At 39.7% G+C, this 15,550-nt stretch overlaps 1 pseudogene across 1 annotated transcript in view; it reads right to left on the bottom strand.

Moving 5' to 3' along the window:
• The window catches only part of LOC148121329 (antiviral innate immune response effector IFIT1-like), an 89,381-nt pseudogene that overhangs the window by 33,825 nt on the left and 40,006 nt on the right, over window positions 1–15,550 (bottom strand). The gene's annotated exons all lie outside the window — the stretch shown is intronic.

Genomic DNA, 15,550 nt, shown 5'->3' with positions numbered 1-15,550 from the left:
AAAAAGAGTAGAGACAAGGATGAATATTTTCATGTAACACATCAGACCATTCTGTTACTACCACATACCCCCAAAGGGGCATTTTAGGGTGCATGTTTTGTGCATAACAGAAAACTGGAGAGAGCATTTGTGGCAGAATGGGATTACAGATGGTTGATTTCTCTGTGTTTTCTTTTTTTGAGATATTTGTCCTGAAAACAACAAAGTCCAAGCCATTTATATCCTCCTGTGAAATTCCTACCCCTGCCCACTTAGAATACAATGACCTTATCAGCAGCCCAAACGACCTGTTTGAATTGGCCAGGGGAGCAGGAGCTCAGTAAGTAACAAGGTGTAAAATCAGCAGACTGTGATGGGCAACTGGAGTCTAGAGGATCCAGGAAAGTGGGGATATTAGTGTCTAATTCCAGATCCACATAGTTCTTTTGAGTTAGACTCATAGTTGTTAAGCTGTTTCACTGGGTCCCGTGGGAGTCAAAGCTATGTTTTATGTTTTAATTACTATGCCGTAGAGATCCATGAACCAAAAACACTTCTGATTTACAAGCCTCTTGTTCAAGGACACATAGCTCCTGAAATGCTGGAGGCTCTTGCTTGTGGGATATACCCAGCTACATGTTTTCACTCTCCTAAACAAGTTCCCATGATCCATCTGCACCAGATGTGCTTGACACGTGTGGGTGGAAGCTTCATAGACAGGAAATATGTCAGGATACACTCTTACCCATGACAGGATGCAGGCTGGAGGTACATTAGTGTACATACTTGCCCCTGACGTGATGCAGGCTGGAGGTACATCAGTGTACACGTTTGCCCCTGACGTGATGCAGGCTGGAGGTACATGAGTATACACCCTTGCCCCTGATTGAAGCTGATGGAAATTGCAAAGAATTGTGGGCTTTCCTTCTTAAGACTCTCCAAACATGACTTGGGACCATTTCCCGGGAATCTGGGTATGTACCTGGCCAAAACCCATCCACTTGGCCAGTATTTAATTAAGGCTTACTTCAAATTCGGCTTTAAACTGTGGTTGAGGTCTCATTCTCCATCAGTGGAATTAACAGTCCCCTGCTATGACATCCCAAAAACCCGCACATAGTGTCCATCAAAGGCAACATCAACATTTTCTGAGACTAAGGCTGGTATAATTATCCATCCAACTAGCAGGGGAAGAGAAAACGTTGAAAAGCTGTGGTTCTGAAGCTCCCTTGGAAGGTGTTTCCTATCTGGCTTTTGGAGGCAGCAGCGTAGTCAGATAAACAAAGGGGTAAGCAAGGACCGAGAGCAGCTTCCGACTGTGCATTACAAGATAAGGTTATTGACATCACTCTAGTCCACAGTAAACTGCTGTACATAGATGCACAGACCCTGAGTTGCCCTGAGCCTTCAACTAGACTGTGTTCTCCAGACTCTCTACTGGTGAATAAGGTATGGTCATGTACCCGAGTTTGGATCCACTCGAGACATCTTTTCCTGAGGACTTTCTCTTTCTTCCCCAGCCTTCACATAACGTGGGATATTAATATGTTTTTCTCTCCTTTTCCTGTATACACACCTGATTGTACTGAGCAGAGGCAAAGGCTGCCTGGAGACACTGTGCCTAGGGTCATTACTGAACTTTGCTGCTAACTGAATACAAAATCTTGGCTTCTTTGATTTGACATTTCCAAGCCAGAGTTACTCACTTGTTAATCCAAATAATAATAAAACTTCCCTTCTGGGGCTATGGGGAGATTGAGTGGGGAACAGTGACAGTTGATTAAGAACCTCAAGTAATTGTGAGCATTGTTTTTAAAGCAGGACCAATCTCCCCTTCAGTCCAATCCTTGCTAAGCATCAGCTAGAAGCCTTCCTCACGGCAATTGCCCCCATCAGACATTGAGAGAATTGCCCCCCATCAGACATTGAGAGAATTGCCCCAGGTAGCATCCCTGTGCAGATAATAAACCAGTTCTGAGCTTTAAACCGAGGTAGTGTAGATATTTCCACTTTCTGGCTCAAGTTTAAAAGCCCCGGAGACAGTCAAACACAGTATTTATAATGCTCTGCAGTGCTGGTACTCGGCTGATCCCAATAGTGGCAGAGCCAGGGTGACAAGAGATTTTTGAAAGGGAGACTACTTTCTTCCAGCTTTCTTCTTCTGGCTCTTTATTTAAAAGGATCCATCTAAAAAGACAATTTCAAGGTAATTTCTTCAAACTAGCCTTTGTCCAGCTTGAGAAAGAAGAAATAGAAACAGGAGCAAGGACTGACATGAACACTATGAAGGTGGCTTACACGGAGCTTTTTGTGCACAAAATGATTGCTTAGTAACTGCTAGGGAAACAGAACAAGTGCATCATGTGGTTAGCATGAATTTGGCAATGGTCCTGGTCCTGTGAGACTCTGGGTCAGCAGATTAGGTCTTCAGAATCTTTCCCACACCATATAGAAATATGGGCCTACAGGTTGAGGCAGGCCAGGATCCAGAAAAGAGACTTAAAAGCAGTGACTCAGCTCTTACAGTAAATGGAAAACTGATGTTTAGCATTACAGCATAATGGGTTCTCTTAATCGAGTAGGCATGTTCCTCATTTCCTCCTTGACTTATGTTTTCCTGTCAAATCTTTGGTGGTGGTGGGGGGTGTCTTTGCTGGTAGCCATGTCAGAAGAGCAAAAGATGACAACTGAACTTCAAAGTGTCAATCCACCAGGAGGAAACTCTCTGATAGGTCAATCTCTGACAGGTAAGACCCGAAGACCACCGACCCTGGAACGTCTTTGGCTTCTGCTGTGTCCTCACATAATTGCTGTGCTGTCATGGTATCTGGCATGGTGTGATTGTGTGTGGGGGCCTTCCCACTGCCTGTAATGCAGTGTGTTTCTCTCAGGGAAACATCTCATTCTACTGGGCATTATTATTATGAAGACGATTTCTTCCTAAGCTATACTATCTACATGATAATAATAATGTCAGTTTAGATACAGTTTTCATGGTTAAAAATATAAGCAAGGAAGTGTCACTGTTACAACATGTAAGTTTCTATTGAGGAGCCATATAGACTGTGGCTTAATGATTAAGAAAAGGTTAATGATTAAGAAAAATTTTTAATTTTTGAGCACCAGTAGTCCAATGAGCTTAGTTTCTTTTAAGCTCAATATTGGGATATGTGGTCATGGGTTTCAGAGTGCTTCACAGCTGAAACAGAACATTGAAAAGTACTTAAAATTAGACTAAGATATTTTTGTCAAATAGCTTTGAGATGAAAAACCCATGAAGATAATGTAAAGTTTTAGAAAGGCATCTGAGATTTTCTTAGGTGACAAGTGCATGGAGTGATGCAAGGCAGTTGGCACGTTTTGTCCCAGAGCCTTTGGCATGCAGATTCTTCTGCCAGGTTAGATCCACCATCTGTTGTGGCTCTCCTAAGCCCCCAAGTCAAAATATGCTGTAGAAGGTCCTTCTGTCTATGTGTTGCTTTCATTGGTTAATAAAGGAACTGCTTTGGGCCTATAGCAGAGCCATAGGAAAACAAAGCTGGGTGGGGAAAACTAAACAGAATGCTGGGAAGAAGAGGCAGGAAGAGAAGCCATGGATCCTTCACCTGAGACAGATGCCAGTTAGAATCTTTCTGGTAAGCCACAGTCACATGGTGATACACAGATTAATAGAGATGGGTTAAATTAAGATGTAAGACTTAGCCAGTAATAAGTTAGAGCTAATGGGCCAAGCAGTATTTTAATGAACATGGTTTCTGTGTGATTATTTCGATTCTGGGCAGCTGGGACAAAAAAGCGGCCATCCTGTTACAAGAATATGACTTGATATCTACTGAACTGATTCAGGAAGATCTTTATCAAAGCACAGGTGGGGCTCAGGGACAACAGATAGTTCCAGAAAAGTCTGGGGTTTGGATTCCTGGGGATCATCCTCTTTAGCAACTTAATTTGTCTGGTTGTTACCCTGAGTTTGGGGGCTTTGTATTTTGGTGTCCTGGCCAGTGAATGATAGGCAATTCACTTGGCACCACATGGCCTCTAGCAACTGGACAATTTTATACTTATTTTTAAAAATCTTTACCTTTGAGGTGACTAAGTCCCTCTGTTTATATATCTGCCTATGAGCATGGAGCATGGCAAAAGCATATTGGCTGTCTGTGTCAATGTTCACTGTTTTCCTTTAGTCTTTTTTTTTTCTGGTTTTTTGAGACAGGGTTTCTCTGTAGCTTTGGGGCCTGTCCTAAAACTAACTCTTGTAGACCAGGCTGACCTGGAACTCACAGAGATCCACCTGCCTCTGCCTCCCAAGTGCTAGGATTAAAGGCTTGCACCACCACTGCCTGGCCCTTTAGTCCATCTTAAAGTCTGTTTCAGGACAATTATGTCTGTTCTCTGGACCTTTCTGCCCTTGACCAATTCTGCCTCCACATACCTGGTTAATTCTTGAATGAAATTTCTGCCAATCATGTAGAAATGTGCATCTCTGATGGTTAGGGGGTATCTGTCAGGTCTGGTTGCCCACCTTGGATGGACATCCAGCATCTCCAGGCATTCATGTTTGGACTCTTCAGGGTTATTGTCAGGCATTAATGACCAAGGATTAATCAAAAGTCAGTCTGTGCTTATCTCAAAGAAGGCCTCAATACTGAGTCAAATGGCATTAGACATGCACTGGTTGGAGGTATCTTTCAGCTGGGCTTCCACAGCATGGAACTGTGACCATTAGAGCCCATCCCAAAGAGAGCTTGTCAGTTTCTTTTTACAAGAATGGCAGTGGCTACGATGGCTCTTAAACAAGAGGGCTGGCTGAGGGTTTCTCTTGCTGCAATGAAACACCATGATCAAAAGCAAGTTGGGGAGGAAAGAGTTTATTTGGCTTACACTTCAGCATTGCTGTTTACCATTGAAAGAAGTTAGGACAGGAACTCAAATAGGACAGATTCCCAGAGAAGGAGCTGATGTAGAAGCCATGGAGGCAGTTATTTATTGACTTGCTTCCCATTATTGCTCAACCCAACGTCTTATAAAACCTAGGACCAGCATCCCCGCGATGGCACCACTCACAATGGGTTGAGCCCTCCTTCACTGATCACTAAATGAGAAAAATGACTTAGAGCTGAATCTCAAGGAGACATTTCCTTAGCTGATTTCCCCTGATGCCTCCAGCTTGTATCAAGTTGACACACAAAACCAGTCAGTACAACTGACTCCTTGTCAACTTCTGTTAAGCTACAACACTTCCTTTCTTATTCATCCACAAGATCTTAAAAACATTAAAAGTTCCACAATCTTTACAAATTCAAACACATTAAAATATCAGTTCCTTTAAAATAGCCAATTTCCTTGCAAATACAGTTTTTTAAAAGTCAAGTCTCTCAACTGTGGGCTCCAGTAAAATACTTTCTTACATAAAGAGGGAAATATCAGGGCACAGGCACAATCAAGTCAAAGCAGAACAAAATTTCAACCATCCAATTATCTGGGATCCACTCACAATTTTCTGGATTCTTGCAAAGGGCTTAGGTCACTTTTCTCCCTCTGCCCTCTGCAGCGCACACAGCTGGTCTTCTAGGCTCTGGCTGGCTCCACTCCACAGCTGCTCTCTTCCTGGTGGCCATCCTGTGGTACCAGAATTTTCAAAATGTTGGGGTCATTTTCTACAACTGGGTTCTTCTTTCACAAATAGCCTCTCATGCTATTTTCAAAGTGGCAAGTCTCAACTTCTTTGCATGACCCCTTCAGTCCTGCACCTTCAATTGCCACTGAGGCTGCACCTTCACCAAATGGCCTTTCTTGGCCTCTCATAGTACCAAACCTCAGCTGCTCTCCATGACCCCTTCATGCCTTCAAAACCTGTCTATAAAGACTGTGTCATTTCTCAAATTTCCTATTCTTGACTGTGTTATCAAACCACTTCTTTAAGGATATAAAAATGAAGAACAAAATTAATCACCACTGTAGCCAAAGAAATATATGTACCAGGTAGGTAATATAACTCTTGCAGAAATGCATCTGTAGTAGAAACAAAAAGGTTGTTAAATTTTAGATGGTGATGTTGTCTGCAGTTATTTTGTGGTTGGTTTACAATTTTCAAATTTATTTATTTATTTATTTATTTATTAAAAATTTCCACCTCTGCCTCTCCTCCTCTCCTATCCCTCCCTCTCCAGCCCTAAGAGCAGTAAGGGTTCCCTGCCCAGTGGGAAGTCCAAGGTCCTCACCGCTCCATCCAAGTCTTTGAAGGTGAGCATCCAAACAATACAGGCTTCCACAAAGCCAGTCCATGCAGTAGAATCAAAACCCAGTGTCATTGTCCTTGGCTTCTCAGTCAGCCATCATTGACAGCCACATTCAGAGAGTCCAGTTTGATCTCATGCTCCATCACTCTCAGTCCAGCTGGCCTTGGTGAGCTCCCATTAGATAAGTCCCACCATCTCAGTGAGTGGATGCACCCCTCATGGTCCTGACTTCCTTGCTCATGTTTTCCCTCCTTCTGGTCCTCATTTGGACCTTGGGAGCTCAGTCAAGTGCTCCAATGTGGGTCTCTGTTTCTATCTCCATCCATCGCCAGATGAAGGTTCTATGGTGCTATGCAAGATATTCATCAGTGTGACTATGGGACAAGGCCAGTTCAAGCACCCTATCCTCTGCTGCCCAAGGAACAAGCTGGGGATATCTACGTGGACCTGGGAACCCCTCTAGAGTCAAGTCTCTTGCAAATCCTAAAATGGCTCCCTTAATTAAGATATTTACTTCCCTGCTCCCATATCTACCCTTCCTCCATCCCACCCATCCTATTCCCCTAAGCTCTCCGCAATCTTCCCCTTCTCCCTTCTCTCTACCCATCTCCCCTTACACCCACCCCACCACCCACCCCCATGCACTCAAGACCTCAATATTAATCTGACCATATTGAACCTGATAGAAGAGAAAGTGTGGGAAGTAGTCTACAAGACATAGGCACAGGAGACCACTTCCTAGGTAGAACCCCAGTAGCACAGACAATAAGAACAACAATGAATATATGGGACCTCCTGAAACTGAGAAACTTCTGTAAAGCAAAAGACACAGTCATTAAGACAAAAAGGCAACCTACTGGTTGGGAGATCTTCACCAACCCCGCATCAGACAAAGGTCTGATCTCCAAAATATATAAAGAACTCAAGAAACTAGACACTAAAACTCTAATTAACCCAATTAAAAAATGGGGGTACTGAACTGAACAGAGATTTCTCAACAGATGAAATTCAAATGGCCAAAAGACACTTAAGGTCATGCTCAACCTCCTTAGCGATCAGGGAAATGCAAATCAAAACAACTTTGAGATACCATCTTACACCTGTCAGAATAGCTAAACTCAAAAACACCAATGATAGCCTATGCTGGAGAGGATGTGGAGTGAGGAGAACACTCATCCATTATTGGTGGGAATGCAAACTTATGCAGCCACTGTGGAAATCAGTGTGGCGGTTTCTCAGGAAACTGGGAGTCAACCTCCCTCAGGACCCAGAAATTTCACTCTTGGGATTATACCCAAGAGTTGCCAAATCATACTACAAAAGCATTTGTTCAACTATGTTTATAGCAGCACTATTTGTAATAGCCAGAACCTGGAAACAACCTAGGTGCCCCTCAATAGAAGAATGGTTAAAGAAAGTGTGGAACATATACACTTTAGAGTTTTACTCAGCAGTAAAACAATGACATCTTGAATTTTGCATGCAAATGGTTGGAAATAGAAAACTCTTTACTGAATGAGGTAACCCAGACCCAAAAAGATGAATATGGTATGTACTCACTCATAAATGGGTTCTAGCCATAATTAAAGGACATTGAGCCTGTAATTCGTGATCCTAGAGAAGCTAAATAAGAAGGTAAACCCAAAGAAAATCATATAGTTATCCTCATGGATATTTATTTATTAACTAATCAATCTAATATTTAGCTAACAAATTAACTTACCTCCATTATGGTTTTCAGAAAATTGTTGTAGGTATAATAATTCTTGGCTCTGTTATTAGACCATTTTCTCAGGGATATAATATGAAAAACAAAGCTAAGTCCTATATCAAATGAATGGATGTGTCTGCAAAATCATATAAGCCTTGCCAAATACCATCCATAGTATAAGCAAAAAGGTTATTAAATTCCTGGATGTGATATTTTCTGCAATTATATAACTTTCAAATCTATTTATTTATTTATTAATCAAATAAGGTTACTTCCATTATGAGAGTTCAGTAAATTGTAGGTGTAATAATCTTTATTGGTCAGCAGGTGTCATGGTTGCACCCACGTAGTGGAGAGACATGACCAGTGGTTGCATGACAGTCCTACTCCATTCTGCATTGGGGTCTTGAAATGCTGACAAATATGCTTTGCTTGACTGTAGTAGGAGGCTGCCTGTTCATTCCCCGGCCACTCAGACTCCTGAAATAACCACACAGAAACTCTATTAATTAAATAACTGCTTGACCAATGACTATAGCATATTCCTAGCAAAGCTCTTACATAATAAATTAACCCATTTGTATTATTTTATATTTTATCATGAGGCTCATGGCCTACTGGCAAGTTTCCAGATGGTGGATACATCTTTCCCCTCTGGCACCTACGTGGCATCTCTAAACTCTGCCTTTCTTCTCCCAAAATTCAGTTTAGTTTTCCCTGCCTAGCTCTACGCTTTTGCCCTATAACAGGGCAAGACAGTTTCTTTATTAACCAATGGTATTCACAACATACAGAGGGGAATCCCACATCACTTGACAAATTAAGAGCAATTAAATTGATGCTGTACACAGAGTTTTTTGTGTCCAGACTCTCTAGGAATCTATAGCCCATGACCCAGGAACCCAAACTGGAAGCTGTGCACGTCACCACATGTCAGAGAAAGCAGTATGGGGAATGTGTTCATGAGCCTTGGAAATCGCCAAATCACTGTGTGGCAGGCCTACCAAAGGGGTAGCTCTGTTGCAGTAAGGTTTTGGAGACAGAGAGACAGAGAGAGAGAGAGACAGAGAGAGAGAGAGAGACAGAGAGAGAGAGAGAGAGAGAGAGAGAGAGAGAGAGAATGCACAAGCTTCACTTCTGCATTCATAGTATAAGACTCTGCACACAAATGGGCTGGTATCTGAAAGGTTGTTGGCTTAAGGAGTTCCCACAGCACTGAAATTTCTCAAAGAAGTCATTTCTCAGCATGAAGAGGTGCTGGTCACTTGACAGTGAACTGGAACCAGCTGCCAGCCTCATCTGCCAGTTCCATTTGCTAAGTTGAACCATGCCAGTACCTGGCATGGCAGTTTAAGATTTGTCTCACATGGTCAGAGAATGCTGCAGTTTCTTAGAAAAGTCAGGTTCAGAAAGATAAAACCTCTAAAAAGGCAAAATATGTTTTAAAATGTGCATAGGTTTAAAAAAGAAAAGAAAATGGTTATAGACATTCATAAAAATAGTTTATAAATAATAAGATAAATATTTTGATAAAGGTATTCAAGAGATTAGGGATACAAGGATCATATCTAAATATAATAAAAGCAATATACAGCAAGCTGACAACTAACATCTAATTTAATGGAGAGAAACTCAAAGCTAGTCCACTAAAATCAGGAATAAGACAAGGCTGTCCACTCTCTCCATATCTCTTCAATATAGTGCTTGAAGTTCTAGCAATAACAATAAGACAGCATAAGGAGATCAAGGGAATTTGAATTGGAAAAGAATAAGATAAATTCTTTAAAGAGAGAATAAAGTAATACAAAAAGGATAAGCCATGTAAAGATAGAAAATACACAGATAGTGTAGATTCTATATGGTGTCTTAATTGACTTTGAATTTTTAGATTACTGATGAACAATGGCAGGTGCTGAGAGACATGGAATTATAAGAGAGGTTGATGAATTAAATCAGTCTAGATACTTTAGGAATGCCTTAACTTTAAAATGGAAGTCAGAAAATGCATTGCTTTGTGGAAGAGGTTATGCTTTTGTTTCCATATAAAATGAATGCTGTGGATTCTTTCAAGACTGAGAGTGATCAGGTTTGATCATGGATGAACCCCTGAAAATCCTGGCTACAGACATAAATAAACCTAGAGAATCTGCAAGAGAGGTGACGTGTATTTCACCTGATCAAACTAAAACAGAAAAAAATCATCTTTGGCTGGTTTGCGTACAATGCACAGTTCATACTTGTGTTAATGCAGACAGAGGGATGGAGAAGAATGCATCTTTTAAGCTAAATACAGTGTAATCTTTTTGATTTAGTGGTAACAAGCGGAATAAACTGTAGGCATTTGGAACAGTTGGATAAATAGATTATATCCTTTTGTTCACTCTCCTCACGTCAAACACCTTCTGGGCTATTTCTCATAGTTCAGGTGGCTGGGCTGACTGAGGTTGCCATTTCTCACTTCACAGGCTCACTGAGAATCAAAAGCACCCTGAGAGGGCCAGTCAGCGTAAGTATAGGCTATTCAGGCTCACAGAAGCTTTGGAGGTGATCCTTGCTGATAGGATAACCATAATCCTCCTTAATGATAGTGAATACAATGTATCAAATGTCTTTACAGCACAAGTGAGAGCGCTGTTAGTTCAGTTGCCCCAATGCTGGGAAACTTCCTTCAGCTAATGGCCTTTGAAAGTCTGGACCAGGTTTGGCATGGCCTTTTGTATCAAAAAAGTGTGAGCACACACCCCTCTCTCCTCTCTTGCCTAGATGCTGGATTCAATTCCTGTTTCCTATTTGTGAAGAGGACTGTAATCTGTGAGTCCCCCTTAAGTAAAGAACTTTTTATTATATTTACTTCTGAGCTAGTATGGGATTAGTCTACTCACATTCTCCTACATCCCCAACATGGATGCCACCAGCCTGCACTTTCCAGAAGTAGTTTCCTGTAACTGCCTCCCACCCACAGCATACTGCGGCACCCTCTTCAGCTTCCTGAGTTTTTTCCCACTGTGATCTCTGTGATGTCATGTTGGCCGGCTGCACGCAACCCATTTGCAGCTTGTGACTGACAGCAAGTTTTGGATTTCTTGATATTCTGGCCACCAAAAAAACCACAAAAAACAAAAAAACACTCTTTGTATATAGAATTGCTTTAATTGCCATTAATAACTGCTCTTAACATGCCAAGAAAAGCATATTTATCAGTATTTAAGCAGGAACCAAACTGGGACTATTTACATCACAGCTGGTCACACCCATCTCTCTATGGCTGGTCGCATCTCTCCACCATGTGGCTTCAACTGTGATACCTGCTGGCCAATAAAGATTATTACACCTACCACAATTTACTGAAATTTCCTAACAGAGCTAAGTAAATTAATAAAGTTGAAAGTTATACAACGGCTAAAAGTATTTTCATTCAAGAATTCAATAACTACTTTGCTTTTACTATGGATGGTATTCTGCAAGGCTTATTTGATTTTTGCTTATATATCCATTTATTTGATTTTTGGAAGTAGCTTTGTTTTTTTACATATTATATCCTTATAGCTTTGATAACAGAGCCAAGAATAAGGCACTTTTATAGATGATACAGTCTTTACAGAATAGTAATCAACAGCTAGCTGAAAAATTAATATTATTAAAAAGGATAACATTACTTTGACAGACCAAATTCAATCCATGTCAAACGGTGCTTAGAAATTATCTGAAAGAATTCATACTGCTCAATTTAACAATCACAATCTGTTAAAAAGTTATGATAGGTTAACAGATAGGGTATTTCTCCAGGAAGGCAAGCTGCACACCATCCTAATAATGTCCAAGAATGAGACATTGTCTTTACCGGAAAAAATTTTATACTTTGGAATCATATGTACAGAATAAGGACCAGAGGCTAGGTGTCTCAGTCAAAACACTAGAACTATATGCAGGTTAAAAACCTCAGACTTCACAAAAGTTTGTGTTAAAAAGATTTGAAACAGTTGAGGAAATTATCAGCACTGATGATCAGGGAGAGAAGGTACAAAGACAGGATTTAGTCTCACTAGTACATGTCAGAGTCAGGAATGACTTACCCAGGGTTTTAGTTACATCCCTGTAATCCCCTCTGATGAGTCACTCAGTACTGAACACCCAAAAGGGTTCAAAGAATGTAAATGGCAACCTATAAATAAGAACAATCTAAATGAAATTAAGCAAGCAATAGCATCTTATGTCTTGCATCCACCATTTGCTAGGGAAATGGTGAAAACATGGGCTTCCAGCAATAAGGCTATCCCACACTATTGGCTTCAATTAGTTCCAACAGTTATTTAAGATGAACCCCAGCTACTATGGAAATGCTACTAGTGAGAAGACACAAAAATTTTAGAACAACAAGGAAAAACAAAGGAATTTGAGGTTTTCCAAGATCAAATTTTTGGTGAGGGCTATTAGTCATGGCCACGGGATCAGGTTCAATACAATGAAATCAAAACACCTTGTACCTATGTCATGCAGCAACCTTAAATGTTTAGGACAGGATTCAAGAATAGAAAAAAGAATTGAATCATATATTAGGGTTAAACAAGGTCAGAGAGAATCCTTTAGTGACTTTTACAAAGATTAACTAAGGCTATACAAATAGGAGTAACAGAGCCAGAGGCTAGATGAGTACTTATGGAATCTCTGACTTTTGAAAACATCAACTTAGAATGCAGAAAGGTACTCGGGCCTTTAAAGGTCAGATTAGTACCAACGATGAATGAATCCTGCATACAATGAATGTTGAGACATTTGATAATCATACTGAGGCTTGGGTAGGAGAAGCAATTTCCAATGGTATGAGACATCAAAAGGCCAAGTGTTTTAATTGCGGTAGAACAGGACATCTGAGAAGGGATTGTAGGCAAGGAATTCCTAGAAATAATATCTTCTCAGGAATGGCAAAATTAGAAGGTCTCAATCTTTTGAACTATGAAGAAGATGTGGCAAAAGCCAATGCTGGACCAATGAATGTAGACCAACAAAAGACAGATAAGGCAACCTGATACCATTTTGTGAAATTCCTTGGGGGAGGTTCTCTTGCAGACTGTCATGTCAAATATAGTCTTTCCCAGTCACTGTGGAGAACATATCTCACCAGAAAAGTTAAAATATCTAGTGTCTTCTGTAAAAAAAGTAAAAATACTATTCTGGCTGATAAAATAGACATAGAGGATGAATCAAATGCTCTAGTTGGAAATAGGAAATGTATATTTTGGCATATTTCTGTAAATGATCAAAGACCAAAGCTAACAATACTTATAAATAACATTGTAATTGAGGTGTGGATGTGACTTTCATTAATCAAGAATCATGGCATCCAAATTAGCCTCTTTAAGAGGCAGATGTTCAATTTAGAACTCTAGCTTAAGTGAAACAAAGCATGAGATGGATTGAATTCATAGGACAAGAAGGACAGAGAGGAAATCTGAGGCCATATGAGGCTATTATCACAATAAATTTATGGGATTGTAACATATTTCAGCAATGGAATACCCAGATTAACATTTATGCAGTCCCAAGAATTCCTGATTCTGGGAAGGAAATTATAAGGAACTATAAACAAAGGTCACCAGTCATTCAGTCTGTAGAAGAACACAAAGTAATTAGCAAACATTTAGAGGTACCAACAGCCCCACTTTTACAATAGTTAACTGAGAAACAATATGGTTAAAAAATGGCCTTTTACAGAAGAGAAACTGCAGGCTTTAGGACAGATGGTACAGGAGCAACTAGATGCTCACCATATTGAAGAATCAACCAGCTCTTGGAATTCTTCTATATTTATTGTTAAAAAGAAATCTGGTAAAAAGAGAATGATGACAGATCTAAGAGCTGCCAACAAGGTAATTCAACCTATGGGCCCTCCACAATCTGGAATTCCTTTGCCTTTCCTATTACCTAAAGGATGGCCTCTCATAGCTATTTATTTAAAAGATTGTTTCTTCACTATACCTTTACAAGAAAAGGACAGAGAAGAGTATGCCTTCACAGTGCCTACTTATAATAATTCTCACCCTACTAGGAGTTATCAATAGACTGTCCTCCCACAGGGAATGCTTAATAGCCTTTACCTTATGCCAATATTTTGTAAGTCAGCCATTGAAAATAATATATAAACAATTTCCTAAATCTATAATTTACCATTACATGGATAACATTTTTCGATCTGATTCAAACGCAGATTCCTTAGAAAGAATGTTTAAAGAAGTAAAGAAAGTTTTGTCTAAATGGGGATTACAATTGCTCTTGAAAATATACAAAGAGGAGATTCTGTCAATTACCTAGATTATAAAATAGGTTTACAGAAAATTAGAACACAAAAGGCGCAAATCAGGAAAGACCAATTGTGGACTCTTTATGATATCCAAAAATTGTTAGGAGACATTTCCAGACTATGACCAGCTGTTGGGATAACACCTAATATAATAATTCATTTACACCAATTTATAGATGATGACAAAGTCTTAAATAATCCCAGGAAATTAACAGCTAAAGCTGAGAAAGAATTAACTGTGATTGAAGAGAAATTACAGGAGGCATATGTGGGTAAGGAGGATCCAAATCTTAATTGCATTCTAGTTATATTGCCTTCCAGAATTTCCCCTACAGGAATTTTAATGCAGAGGGAAGATATTATCTTAGAATGGATCTTTTTTGCCCCATAAACCATGGAAAAAATGAAAACTTATGTGGAAAAGGTCTCTGAATTAATTATAAAAGGAAAACTGAGATTTTGTCAACTAGAAGAAATTGACCTGGCACAGATTATAATGCCTTTTACTTCTGATGAAATTAAAAAATTGTAGAAAGACAGTGGACCCTGGAGAAGAGCTTGCCCTATCTTTTTTTTTTAAAGAGGGTTTAATAGTACTTATTCCAAAAGTAATAGAATTAACCTTACAAAGAGAACTACTTGGATTCTTCCCTGAATTGTACATGACACACCAATAACTGGAGCCCATAATTCTATACTGATGCAAATAAATCGGGAAAAGCAGGTTACAAATCAGAAGATTTCAGTAAGGTGAAAAAAGCCCTTATAATTCTGAACAAAAGGCAGAATTGTATGCTATTCTCATGGTACTAAGGAATTTTAAAGAACCTCTCAATAATTATTGATTCCCAATATGTAAAAATATGCACTGACAAAGTGTATGATTCCTGGACTTGATAAGCAGGATACAAGAAAAAAGACTGTCAAACCATGCAAAGACAGGCTAAGATGGTTTTGAAAATTTTTGTGCCTCTGAAAACAATCTGTCCCTTACTCTAGGCCTTAGTCGAAGTTGGTTACTACAATGTTGCAAATGAGACTTTGAGTGATTACCCATGTAGCCAGTTATCTCTGTCATTTATTGCACATTTTGGAAGCTGCTTGATTGTAATTCCTGCCTACTTCAATAATATTTTCTCCCTTCTCATGTCTTCGATTGGGTTGAAAAACTAGATAACCATTGTTACTTTTCTCTTATGATTTAGACAAACCATTTCTAATACAAGACAGACTCCTTAGGATACAATGATTATTGAAACATTTAGCATATGTTTCTTGCTTAATATTGTTTATCCTGGTTGTAACTCTAATTTTTATACTTGA

Source organism: Myodes glareolus, chromosome 7, assembly GCF_982192425.1.
Source record: "Myodes glareolus chromosome 7, mMyoGla1.1, whole genome shotgun sequence".
NCBI classification, from domain to species: Eukaryota; Metazoa; Chordata; class Mammalia; order Rodentia; family Cricetidae; genus Myodes; species Myodes glareolus.
This window is presented reverse-complemented; position numbering and strand designations above follow the sequence as displayed.